At 42.8% G+C, this 14,275-nt stretch overlaps 1 long non-coding RNA gene and 1 other non-coding gene across 2 annotated transcripts in view; one reads left to right on the plus strand and one right to left on the minus strand.

Moving 5' to 3' along the window:
* LOC120851364 overlaps positions 1 to 14,262 on the plus strand; it is a 43,940-nt gene extending 29,678 nt beyond the window's left edge. The window contains exon 4 of the long non-coding RNA XR_005718302.1: positions 13,809 to 14,262. This is a non-coding gene — a long non-coding RNA (uncharacterized LOC120851364). The remainder of the gene's footprint in view (positions 1 to 13,808) is intronic.
* TRNAG-UCC lies at positions 12,535 to 12,607 on the minus strand. Its single transcript has one exon. It is a non-coding gene; the product is annotated as a tRNA-Gly (tRNA).
* Positions 14,263 to 14,275: the final 13 nt, after the last annotated feature.

The following is a 14,275-nucleotide window of genomic DNA, read 5'->3' on the forward strand; positions in this document are numbered from 1 at the left end:
TCTCCCAATCAGTGGGTGATCTTGTTATTTTAAAGAGCTCCACAGATCAAATAAGTGAACTCCAGCCATGCTCTGAGCTCTGACAGCCTCGAGAAGAGGTGGGGAGGGGGATGCTTGCTTTTTCTTCCCCAGCTGGGTTCAGAGGTCAGCAGTCATCACAGACTGGAATGGGCAGGGCTGCCCAGTGGTACTTCTTTTTTTTAATTAATTAATTTACTCTAATTGGAGGATAATTACTTTACAATATTGTGATGGCTTTTGCCATACATCAACTTGAATTGGCCACAGATGTACGTGTGTTCCCCCTATCCTGAAGCCCCATTCCACCTCCCTTCCCACCCTATCCCTCTGGGTTGTCCCCGAGCACCAGCTTTGGGTGCCCTGCTTCATGTATCGAACTTGCACAGGTCATTTATTTTCCAGTGGTACTTCTTAAGGGGCACTACTCATGATGGCTTTAGGCATGGTGGAGACCCTCAGGATAGAACTGGCAATGTTCTATTTATAGGCTTTTTCTGCCTAGTCTGCCGGAAGAGGTCTTTCTGACTCTTTGTGGTGGATCTGCTTTTTTTAATATTTTATTTTTATTAATCTACTTGGCTGTGCTGGGTCTTAGTTGCAGCAGGTAGGATCTAGTTCCCTGATCAGGGCTCAAACCCTGGTTCCCCTGCATTGGGAGCTCAGGGTCCTAGCCACTGGACCACGAGGGATATATGGTTTTGTTTGCAAGTTCCCTTGGGGAAACCAGTCCTCCTCAACTTCATGAGGCTATCAATTATGATAGCTTCACCCTCCAACCCTGACCCTCTGAAGCAGATAATCTTAAGGACCACTCCACCCTGCCCCTCAGTACAGTGGTTGATTCAGAAATGGGCATCTGACTCAAACAGCCAGTCAGAATCCTTTTCTGGTATTGTTGTGTGATCCTTGGGAAAAAGAGAGCCTCCTCTAGATAGCCTTGTTTTGCTGGGAGGTTCTGTATCTGGGCTGCCCACCACCATCTTTTCTAACTCATGGAAAGAAGAAAGCCAAGCAGAGCCAAGAGATGGGCAGAGAGAGGCAAGGCTCTGATTGCCTGAGCTCCCACATAAACCATGCCTGGTTGCCCAGAATTCCTTTCAGGAACCGATGAATTCCTTGATTGTCTAGGTTCAAGTGAGTTGGGTACCTCTCACTTATGACCAAGAGCCCTTCCAGGTCCATTCAACAGAGCTGCCCTATACAGTTGTGCAGGCATGCACTATGTAACCAGAGGTGGCATCCTAGACGTATACAACATAATACACATTCTGCTCAGCTGAAACTAGTATGGTGCTCAGGCATCACCCCCTCTCAAAGCCCTCTTTAATTTCCCCAGGCAGTCAGCCCTCCTCAATGCTTCCAGGAGTTTTGTGAAAAAATACACTGTGGAGCTAATCCCTCTATATTGCAATTTACATACACACACACCTGCCTGTCGCCCCACAGACTGGCACCTCCCTTGTATGAACTAGATCTGATTTATCTCTTTCCTCAGGGACCCAACTGAGGATGTGCTTAGATGTTTATAAAGTGAATTATCATCAAATCTCATGACAACAAACAACTGGAATGTCCCGTCTAGTTTGTTGTAAAGAAAATTCCCCTTATAGTTGCCACGGGTAGATCGGGAATCAACAGACTTTTTTCTGTAAAGAGCCAGATAGTAAATATTTTAGGCTTTAGCACATCAACTGTGTCATGACTCATTCCTCCTGTTGTAGCCGAAAAGCACTATGATAAGCCTGGCTGCATTCCAATAAAACATTATTTACAGACACTGTAATTTCATATAATTTCCATGTCACCCAATATTATTCTTCTTTTGAGTTTTCCAAACTACTTCACAATATAAAAGTCATTCTTAGCTCTCAAGTCGTACAAAAATAGGAACCTGGCAGGATCTGGTCCACAGGCCTCAGTTTGCTGGCTCCTGGTGTAGACGGTCACTGGGCACCTCCGTCCACAGAGGGCACTGGAAGGAAGTTGCATCTCCCTCCTGACTCCGGGTCTTGGAGCTGGAACAGCTATCACCTGGTATGGCAGCTTCGGCCTTCGCCTGCCCTCACTATGTGAATCAGAGATTGGGCCAACTTCCGGTGATCCACGGGCTCACGGCATGTCAGAAGAGTACAACACAGCTGTACCTACTACAGAACCAGGGAGCTGAGACCGCTTAAGCCTACCGACTGGCTCCAGGTCGCACACCTTGGTGAGTCTGGGTCCCAGGGGACCAGGTGTGCCGCCACCCGAGAGGCTTTCACCCAACCACCCAGCAGTGACCAGAGGAGGTTTTTCCTTTAGCCGCATTCCTCCAGGTGCTGGTTTCATCTTCACACACCCTCATACACTTGGCTCTTGGTTGCCCCCACCTCGTCTCACCCCAGATACCACCAAGCAGCGGCGGTCTGACAGTGACCTTCCCCTGTCACCTGCGATGCCTGGTCTCTGCCACATGCTGTGGGCCTCTCCTACCAGGCCCCTCCCAGCCTTGTGCGCCCACCCCATACAGCCAAGAAGGCACCTTTGTAGAAAGGTCTGTTTCAGAGGCCCAGGTGGCCCCAGACTGGTCTTCTCCATCTGCAGGAGATAATGGACATGCATCTTTAAAAAGGAATACATACATAAAAGGAATACATACATATATAATGATTTAGTTTAAGAAACTGAACAAATATTCATTTTCTTAAACTGTTAATACATAATTAACTGATAATAAAATTAATTGGGTAAAACAGCCTAAAAATAATGGACTACTCATTACCTGAGGGAATATAACTGCGTTGAAAAGAAGTCTGACTATTCCAGAGACCGAAAAAGTCCCCAGAAGTAGCGAAAGGAAAAGGCTTTGTCCAGACACTGGATAAGGGTTCCCGTGTGTGGCTCCCTGACGCCCCTCCTGGAAGGGGTGGAGGTAAAGACTGCCTCTTACAACTCAGAAACTTGACAGTGGATTTAAAGAGCATCCCAATGCCCACCCCAGCCTTGACAGCACCCTTTCATCACCACCAATCCCAAGAAAGAGAAGAAAAAACCAAACCACTATTCACATCGTTTTGTTAGGTTATAAAAGAGAAAACTTGCAGAGACCTTAGGAACTCATCCCTTCTACAGTCAGTGCCAGTCCCCAGACTGGACACTGGCAGGGAGGCTGCCTGGCTGAGTCTCCAGTCTGGGGTATTAGGGAAAGAAGATGCAAATGCAAAATTCCCATGACAGCTGCAGACAGAGGTGAGGTGCAATCAGAGGAGGGGAAGGTGCCGGGACCCATTTAGAAGGGCTGGTGGGCTTTGACAGCACAGAAGAGAGAGGAACAGGAGCAACAGCCCCAGCCAGGGAGGCACAGGGAACCACTGGAAACAGCTGGGATTTGGGCTGTAACAAGACCCAGGAATGGTTAGGATGTAAGCTCACAGTTGTGCGAGGGAAGCGCTGGCTCTGACCACCTCGCCTGGGACAGCCTGGCAAGCTCTGGGTCCCACCGTAGACCCTGCCTTTTATTATTCATCTCTTTTGTGAATTCAGGTGGGGAAAGGTCTGCTGAGAGTCATGCCGGAATTCACAGGAGAAAGACTCTGTAATTTCTTCTAGCTCTGTGACTCTGGACAAAGTATTCAGTATTAATGCAGTTGACCATGACGTCTTCTGTGTGCGCGACTGGCAGACCAAATTACCTTTCCTTATCTCCTGGGGAGAAAAAAAAGACCATTTATTTGACATATTTCATAATCATTTCACCTGCTTGCCCCCTACGAAGAGCACGGGTGACCTGGCTCCCTCCCTCCCGCACGAAGCAGGAAGCATATCCTCTAATAAAGCCCAGTTTCTAAAGAATGCTTTTAATCTTGGAATAACTGAGCGGGATTTTCAATTGTATTTTTAATTCTCTATCTACTTTTAAAAGCCCACGTTTCCATCCTCTCCAATTCTCAGCTCATCAGAAGCGGGACGGACATCACAGGCTCCCATCTCCTACCTGGCCTCTGCCATGTGGAGAAGGCAGTGGGCAAAGTCTGCTGAGGATTGGGGGTGAGGGCTGCGTGCCACCCACTGGGCACTGTTCTCTAGGTGGGGCCTTGCACATCCCCAGGCTGGGCCACTACAGAGCCCCAAAACATTTTTAAAATTGTAGCAAAAACACATAGCATAAAATTTACCATCTTAACCATTTTTAACTGCGGTTCAGTGGCATGAGGCACATTCACCATTCATGTCATACAACTGTCACTGCCAGCCATCTCCAGAACTCTTTTCATCTTGCAAAACTGAAACTGTTCAAATAAACAATAACTCCCCACTGCCCCCTCTCCTGGAGAATCCCAGGGACGGGGGAGCCTGGTGGGCTGCCATCTATGGGGTCACACAGAGTCGGACACGACTGAAGCGACTTAGCAGCAGCAGCAGCAGCAGCCCCCTCTCCCTAGACCCTGGCAACCTCCACTCTGCTTTCCTTCTCTATGAATCTGACTACTCCAGGTTCTTCATGTAAATGGAAGCATACAGTATTTGCCTTTTTGTGACTGGCTTATTTCACTTGAAATAATGTCCTCAAGGGTCATCTGTGTTATATTAATAGTATGTGTCAGGATTTCCTTTCCTTTTAAGGTTAAATAATATTCTATTGTATGTATTAATATATACCAGATTTTGTTTATCCATCCACCCCCTGAGGGATATTTTTAATTAATTTATTAATTTATTTATTTTTGGCTGTGCTGGATCTTCATTGCTGCACATGGGCTTTCTCTAGTTGCGGCAAGTGGGGGCTACTCTCTAGTTGCGGTGAGTGGTCTTCTCATTGTGATGGCTTCTCTTGTGCCAGAGCACAGTTGTCCTGTGGCATGTGGAATCTTCCTGGACCAGGGATCAAACACGTGTCTCCTGCATTGGCAGGCAGATTCTTTACCACTGGACCACCAGGGAAGTCTGACTGAGGGATCTTTGGGTTGCTTCCATATTTTGGCTATTGTGAATATTGCTTATGAACAGAAATATCTCAAGTCTCTGCTTTTAACTCTTTTGGGTATATATTCAAGATATAGGATTGCTGGGTCAGATGGTGATTCTATTTTTAATTTTTTGAGCAGAAGCAACTTTTGCTTATCCCTGTTCTGGCCTTCTTCCACTCCTCAGGCTGGAGGCCAAGCCAGGCAACCTATGAGAGTGTGAGAAAGCAGCCTAGGGCTTCTCCAGAGGAGGGGAATTTGCACAGAATCTAGCAGGTGGCCTCTCAGGGCTTCCTCTCGGGATTTCAAGTCAATGTTTCTGAGGACTTCCAAGACCCTCACTCTAGAGTCTGCCCTTGGGAGCTGGCAGGGGACACACTCACATAATCAAATAGGATAATTAGCACCTGGGATCTAGGAGGCATGATCTCCCAGGTATGATCATTATCCCATTTTACAGATGAGAGTACTGATGCTCAGAGAGGTTAAATGGGGGTAAGGGGTCCCAGCTAGGAAGTGGTAAGGCTCAGACTCAAGCCTAGCTCTGTCTGCATTCTACTACCTTATGCTGCCTCTACTGGCATTTAAATGCAGTGTGGAGAGGTACAAACCACCTGCTACAGAAAGAGTGTATAGGGTCAGAGAGAGGGGAAACCAATTCTTTTTTTATTTTTGGCTGCTCTGAGTCTTTGTTGCTGTGCGTGGGCTTTCTCTAGTTACAGCGAGCAGGGGCTACTCTAGTTGAGGTGTGGCTTCTTTTGTAGCACAGCATAGGCTCCAGGGCATGCAGACTTAATAGCTATGGTACACAGGCTTCAGAAGCTATGCTGTGAATGGGTTTAGCTGCCCTGAGGCATGTGGAATTTTCCCAGACCACGGATCAAACCTGTGTCCCCTGCATTGGCAGGCAGATTCCTAACCACTGAACCACCAGGGAAGTCAGTCTAGGGCAAAACTGATTCTGACTTAGGAAGCTGAAGTTTCCTTGGAGGAGCTGCATTTTAGCAGGACTTTGAAAAACAGGTAGATGGTGGAAGCAACTGGGTAAAAGCCCCTTGAGTGGTTCTGTCTGGTGGAACGTAATAGATCTTCAATGCAGAAGAGAGAGACTGACCTAAGAAAATATTGGTGTCGTTTATGTCAGAGGATGTTTTGCCTGTGTTCACTACTAAGAATTTTATGGTGTCAAGAACATGAAAGAATCAAGAATCTTAAATGCATATTACTAGGGGAAAGAAGCCAATCTGAAAAGTCTATATATTATGATTCCAACCATAATACATTCTAGGAAAGGCAAAACTATGATGACAGTAAAAAGATCAGTGGTTTTCAGTGGTTGGTGGGAGGGAGTGACAGATAAGTAGGTGGGACACTGAGTATTTTTAGGATGTATGTTATTATAATGATGGCTAAGTATCATTGTATATTTGTCCAAACCCATGTAATGTATAATACTTAGATGAACCCTAAGGTTAACTATATAGACTTTGGGTGATAAGAATGTTAATATAGGTTCATACTTGGTTAAAACTGTACCATACTATAGTGGAGGTGTTGCTAATGGATGTGTAGGGGCAAGGGGTATGTGGGAAATCTCTATATCTTCCTCCCAATATTTTGTTATAAATGTAAAACTGCTTTTAAAAAATAATTTTAAAAGAAAAAAAAGTAAAGCATATTCAAGTTCTACTCTTGCTACAGACAGTTCTCAGGATGAATCTTGTCAAAGTTTCACATAATTAACTCCTATGCTATTTAACTTTTTCCAGAGTTTAAGAATGTTTAAAAATTTCCAATTGCTTTTATATACTTAGAGTAACTCCAATACCAAGACCTGATATATTTTTTAAAAAGTGTCAGATAAAGTACGTTTATCTAAAATCAGGAGCCAACATCATACTCAATGATAAAACACTCAACTCTAATCTAGAGGGATTCACATTTAAGTCAGAATTAAGACAAGGATATCAGTTGGGTATCAGCGGTGTTAGCAGCTATAACAAACAAAATCCCAAATCTCAAGAGCTTAACACAATAACAGTTTATTTCTTATTCACACAAATAACAATGAGGACCCCTGGTCAGCAAGCATCTCCCATTAGGCTTTTCATGGACCTAAACTCCTCTGCCTCCGGTTCTGCCATCACTGAGAACCACTGCTAGATCTTCCAACAGCAGAGAGAGAGAGAGAGGAGAGGGAGTTATGGAAGGTTTCATGGGCCAAGCAGGAAAGCCCCTACGTCATTTCCACCCACCACCTACAGGCTAGAACTCCGGAGAAAAGGAGACAGGTGGTCATGCAGCATTCCTTTAAGTCTGCTCCACTCTTAGGTCACTTTCTGCACATTTTGATGTGGGGCAGGCAGGCAATGACTGCCACCTGAGCACTGGTGATTATAAACACATCCCAATTTCAGAGATATAAAATGTGAAAACTTTGACTCGGTGAACTACTGCTGTAGAAACCATAAACGAGCAAGGGTTTTCCAGGCATGATCCCAAGGCAAAAAGCATAAAAGGCAGACTGAACTACATAAAAATTAAAAACCCTTCACATCAAAAGAAGAAAATTAAGGACTTCCATGGCAGTGCAGTCGTTAAGACTCCACGCTTCCAATGCAAGCGGCTCTGGTTCAATATCCTGGCCTCAGGGGCACTAAGATCTCACATGAAAGTGAGTGTGTCACTTAGTCGTGCCCAACTCTTTGTAACCCCATGCTATGGAATTCTCCAGGCTAGAACCACTGGAGTGGGTTGCCATGCCATTCTTCAGGGGATCTTCCCTACCCAGGGGTTGAACCTGAGTTTACTTCATTTCAGGTACACTCTTTACTGTCTGAGCCACCTGTGGCCAAAAAAAAATATATATATATATATAAGCACAAGGACCCATGGGGGGGTGGAAATATTTGTAACGTGTGATAGATCAAGAATTAGTAGGCTTACTATTTTAAAAACCCTTATAAACCAATGGTGAAAAACATGAAGACTCCAAGATAAAAATGGACAAAACTGTAACAGGAAATGAATCAAAAAAGAACTAAAAATGGTTAAAAATGTTAACTATGTAAAACTATTTGGAAGTCAAAGAAATGCAAATTAAAACCACAATAGGATATCTTTTTTTTTTTTAATCAAACTGGCAGAGATCTGAAAATCGATAATGGTACTGGCAAGGACTAGAAATTAGAGACTAATTCACTTCTGGAAGAGGGTAAAATGGGTGCACTACTTAGCTCTGTGAGTAAGATCTTAAAAATATGCATACCTGTTAACCCAGCCATCCCACTTCTGGAATTTTTAAAATTTAGTTTTTATTTTTATCAAAGTTAAACATGCATATAATTTTGAAAGTTGAAAAATTCTACATGGTTTCTTATGAAAATCAGCAATTCCCTGAAGCCCCTTTCCCTCAACCCCTTACCCTATCACCACCCTACCCTGCTTTCTCAGTTGTAGAAATACAGATTTCAATCTTTCTGATATTTACCATATTTTCCAGAAAGAACATGCTTATATTGCTACTTCTTGAATTTTCAGGTTTGGGCATTATCTAATGATTTCTCATCATGAAGAGAGGATTTAACTCTCTCACCAACCCCTGCCGCTAAAGACAACCGCTATAAAACACATACCTATACTCACCCACCCGCATACCCACATATACCTCCCGGTCATCAGCCTCCCAGTATAGTTGCCACCCTGATTAGATCAATATTCATCATTCCTTATTCCTACTATAATGTGTGTGTGCTCAATCTCTCAGTCGTGTCCAACTCTTTGCCACGCCATGGACTATAGCCCATCCGGCTCCTCTGTCCATGGAATTTTCCAGGCAAGAATATTGGAGCAACTTGCCATTTCCTACTCCACAGGATCTTCCTGGCCCAGTGATCGAACCCACCTCTCTTGAACCTCCTGCATTGGCAGGCAGGTTCTTTACCACTGTACCACCTGAGAAGCCCTTTCTGGCTGTAAATCTATTGTCAAATGAGCTGCATAAAATGTTGTTATTTTCTTTTTCTGCACAGCATTTTGTTTTCCCTGGAGTAATAACTGACTTGTTTTAATCATTGGCTCAGCTTGCTCATTTTTATCATCAATTTAACCACAAACTCTCTTTCAGAATTTTGAACTTGTTACTCCATTGTGTTCTGGCTTCCACTGATGCTGTTTTTTAAAAATCCAATGCCATTCTGAGTCGTAGTCCTCTGTATATACCTTCTTTTTCTCTGCAAACATGTAGAATCTTTTCTCTGTCCACATCACCCCATATTAACTCCAATCCTGAGATACCTGATGAACCTGGTTTGAGACCTCTTCATGGTTCTGTGGTATAAATCAGGCTGCTGCTTCATCTCTGGGATACGGCTTTCTTGGGCCTGTTTAAGTCCATCTACTTTCCAACTACCAAAATGCTGTTGCTGATGACTCCTCTATTATCCTCCTCTTTGTGGGTTTGTTCTGTTTTAGTCAATTTGCTATATTAATAGTTTGGAGAGAAAGCAATATTGTACCAAGGTTAGGTATGGAGGGAGTCCTTTCCGGTGGAGAGTCTTGATTAGACTCCTCCCCAGCCCCACCCTGGGACCTGGCTCTCCACATCTGACTCCCTCCTCCCGAAGTCCTCTCAAAACAGCTGTTGCTTAGCTCAGTTCAGCTGGTAGGCAAATACCCTCAGGGCAAATTAATGACCTTAGTGTCAAATGTAAGGAGTTTGAAAAAATTACAGTAAACCCCAAAACAATATAAGGAAAGAGATTTAAAAACAACAAAATGGAAATCAATGAAATAGAATTTAAAAAATGGAAGGTGAAGACCAATGAAACTAAGAGTTGATTCTTTGAAAAGACAAAAATCTCTGGGAAGATTGATCAAAGAAAAAAAAGAAAATATACAAATAAATGATATTATATATGAAAAGAGTAACAGATAATAAGATAAAGATAGACAGATATCTGGAGATTTTATCTCTTCATGTGGCTGTATTTGCAATAAAAGATAACTGAGAAAAAATGTAGTAAGAGAATGCTATCAACAACTTTATGCCAACAAATCTGAAGTCTTAGTAGAAATAAATTCCTACCAAAACTGAAAAAAAACACCCAGATATTATGAATAGCCTTTAAACAATTAGAGAATTTGAAGGAATAATTGAAAAATATTCCCACAAAGAAAATTCAAGGCCCAGATGGTCTTATAGGTGAATTATACAAACATTTCAAAAATAGACAATCCCAATCTTACATGAATTATTCTATAGAATATAAAAATAATGAATATTCCCAAATTCAATTTTTGAGGCTGGTGTAATCATAATATAAAAATTAAACAAGTATAGCATAAAAAAAGGAAATTACAGGTCCATTTCACTCATACACTTAGATGTCATAATCCTAAGTAACATTATCAAAATAATTCAACTGTATATAAAAAAGATAGTGTAAAATAACCAAGTTGAGTTTGTTCCAAGAATACTAAGGTGGCTTAGTATTAGAAAATCTATAAAGGTAATTTATTATATTAATAGATTAAAGAAGAAAAAGCAGATTATCTAAGTAGACACAGAAGAAGGTATTTGATACAAGTATATACTGACCAATGATAAACTTTTAAGCAAATTGGAATTAAAAGGGAAGTTCCTTAACCTGATAAAGGATATCTAGAAAAACATCCAAAGGAACTATTACTTGTGTAAACAATAGAAACATTTCCTTTAAAATCAGGAAAAGATAAGAATGCCCACTCTAACATTTTTTGTTCAGCCTTGTACTTACAAATTTGTTTTTCCTAAATAATTACATTTAGTAGAAGTTTATAAATAAAGAAGAAAATAAATGAATGACATACATTTGAAAAGACAGAGAAACTGTCAGTATTTGCAGATGATATGATTATTTAGAAAACCCAAAGAAGTCTACAGACCAATTATTAGTTTGCAAGATTACTGGGTATAAAATCAACAGACAGAAGTCAATGAAATTCCTAGTCATTAAAGAAGAAAACACAGATAATGAATAAATTTATGAAAGTATGCTCAATCTTTGTAGTTATCTGGGAAATTCAGTTTAAACAAAGATGGTATTTTATACTTGTCAGATTGGCAGGTATTTTTTAAAAATCTGATACCATCAAGTGTTGGAGAAGAGGTAGAGTAACTGGACCCTCATATGTTGCTTGTGGAAGTCACTGGTACCATCTAAGTTAAGTCAAAGATGCCCTAGGCTCAGCAAATTTATACTAGGATATATGCCCCTCACTAAATCTCTTCTGAGTGTATCCAAAGAGACATTTATAAGAATGCTTATGGCAATATTGTTTAAAATGACCAAAAAAAACCCATTTAAATGTTCATCACCAAGAAAACAAATAAAAATGGTACATTCATAAAAAAGAAGAAATTAATATGGAGTAAATAAACAGGAAATAGAAGGATATGATCCTACTTAAAATTGCAGCATTCAACCTCCCCACCCCCCACCTATCTGACTTTATTTTTCTCCTTTGCAACGCTCACATTCTAACATATAATTTATCTATAATTCGTACATTTTGCTTATTGTTTGGCTCACCCTATGGGAATGTACACAAGAGTAGAGATCTTGTCTGTTTTGTTCACTGATGTTCCCACGATTTGAAAGCGTACCTCATATACAGTAAACACTCAATAAATATTTGCCGAGTGAATTTGCTGAATGAATGCAAGACAGCACGAAGCCACATACTGAAAGTTTAAAGGCGTGCAAAAAAATACTACTTAACGCTACAGATCAACACCCCTTTGTGGTTTGGGTTACCTGTGTGACAGAGATAGAGGGCAGTATGAGGATCAGGGCACCCAGGAGCCTCCAGCTGTCCCCGTAAGGTTTTATTTCCTAAGGTGGCCACGGAGGGGGAGCATTTGTTATGTTATTACCAGCAATGTTTGCATGATGGAAAAATTTCGCATTTCAACTTGTTTTAAATAATAGGAACAATTGCACCTGCAGTATGTATAAAGTTTCTAAGGGTTTTTCCACATGATCTCATGGGTCAAGTGTGCCTATAAGACCAGCTCAGAGCAAGATGGGGCCTGGCACTGGGGTTCTTCCAAATTGCCCAAGAGGGGAAATCCCAGCCTGAGGAGGAAGAAACAGTTGCCCAGGGACACCCCTCCTGGATGAAACGGGAGGGTCTGTGAGAACTGGGGTTTGTCTGACTCTGTCCTCACTCGGGAGCTGGGGGCTTGCTGGTGGGCCCCCAGGCAGGGGCACGCTCCTCTGAGGCAGCACTGGGTTCTGTGTCAGGAGCTGCCCTGGTTCAGAATCTGAGTCCCTGTGGTCTCTCTTTCCTTGCCTGGATTATGAGAGAATAACTAATGACCTTGATCTGTCTACCTCAGAGGGCTGTTGGGAGGGCCAGACAGCAAGGAAGGAAAACTGCCCTGACAGTATCAGAGACCAGAGTCCCAATGCAGCTTTGCATTTTCTCCTTCGATATGAAGCACTTGAATGTAAACATGATCTATGTTGTTACACAATCTTCTTCTTTTCAACTTTTTGGCCACACAGAGAGGCATGGAGGATCTTAGTTCCCCAACCAGGGATCGAACCTGTGCCCCCTGCAGTGGAAGCACAGAGTCTTAACCACTGGACCACCAGGGAAGTCCCACATGATCTTCAAAATGATAATTTTTATTGGTCAAAGAACCATCAAGGGCCCCAGCATAATTTACAGAATCACTCCCCTCTTGTTGCAGATTGTGTTTACCATTTTCCTCAACTGTAAGCGACACTACAATTAACATCTTCATGTGCTTGCATTTTCCTTTGCTCTTTTGGAATTACTTCACAAGGATAAATTCCAGAGTCAGTAAGTGGTCAAAGTATGTAAATGGCTCTTAAGTTGAGCTCTCATGCAAGAATGGCTTGCATTTTTGATGGGTTCTATCAAAGTGCTACTTCCAAATGGTTGGCCCTTGTGGTATGTGTAGGACCAGGAGGGGTCTAGTCCTGCTGGGGCATAATTCAAAAGTCACTGAATTCGAGACTAATCCTGACAAAAGATGAGAAGATGTTTATATTGGTTCACCTGTTTTAAAAAATGCCCTACGTGGCAATGTTGTAAATCCAGTTGGCAGCTCACTTAACTACACAGCTTCAAAGTTGCTTGTTTCTTGACATACATTTTAAAAGGTGGGAGAATTCAGACAAAATGAGACTTTATTAATATGTAACATTCATAAAATACTTACCTTGCAGATTTAAGATACTCACAAAATACTGCCACGCTGTGCTAATTTTGTCACACCATTTCCATCATAGGGCACTGTTATTTTAATTGTTATTTTTTCCCCTAAAGAAATAGATCTAACTACTACCAAATTTGCAGCTGCAAGTCTGTAAGAGCCACCTATAAGGTAGGGAAGGAGGAAACAACGCAACAGACTCCTCTCTTGGAACCAGCTGATAACGATATGCTCCGATTATTAAGAATTTACTTCCTGCCGGGCACTGTGCCAGGCTCTTGCCTGTGTTACCTCATTTAATCTTTGATACTATTAAATAGGTACAGTTTCCCCCCTTTGCAAAAGAGGAAACCAAGGTCTGAGTCCTAGGGATATGGCCATCACAGACATGGCAGGTAGACTCAGACAGCAAGATAGAACTGATGCCGAGGGTCACTGCTCCCAGTTCTGTCCCTAATTTTTGGCTCATTGGTCAACTCTTCTGGGCCTTGTCTTTGCCACCAGGGTGAGGCTAAGGACCAGGAATGGGCGCTGGGCATGGTACAACCTCTTTACATGCCCCTGCCTGCTATGGGGCCCTGGAAGAGAGAATCACTGTCTTTTCTTTACCTGCACAGAACACCAGGAGAGTCTCCATCTCAGTGCTCAGCTGAGCAAGGACGGGCCACACAGACCAGACCAGCAGTGGGTTGGCACACGCTGTGTTTACAGCATCTTCATCACTCACTCAGGAGCCCCAGAACTCGGGCTTGTCATTCCCCAAACACTTTCTGGGCACCTTGCTGAACGCCGGGGAGCTGGCCTCGGGGCCAGGGAGCCGGGCTACACTCCGCCTTGTGACACAGCTGTGGGACTTGGGTAAGTCATGTCTGTGGCCTCTGACCGCAGTTTCCTCCTCTGTAAAATGGGGATGAGAATGTCTGCCTCAGAGGGTTGTTTTGAGGCCTCAGTGAGGAGAAGGTGTGACTTTGGCCTCATGAGAGGTCCTGTAAAGCGTGAACTGAAGCAGGCCCTCCAGGTGTTCTCTGGATATGACTCAGGTGCCCGCCAGGGACCTCAGCCTGACACCAACACCCCAAAGAGA

This window comes from Oryx dammah, unplaced genomic scaffold (genome assembly GCF_014754425.2).
Source record: "Oryx dammah isolate SB20612 unplaced genomic scaffold, SCBI_Odam_1.1 HiC_scaffold_1, whole genome shotgun sequence".
Taxonomy (NCBI): domain Eukaryota; kingdom Metazoa; phylum Chordata; class Mammalia; order Artiodactyla; family Bovidae; genus Oryx; species Oryx dammah.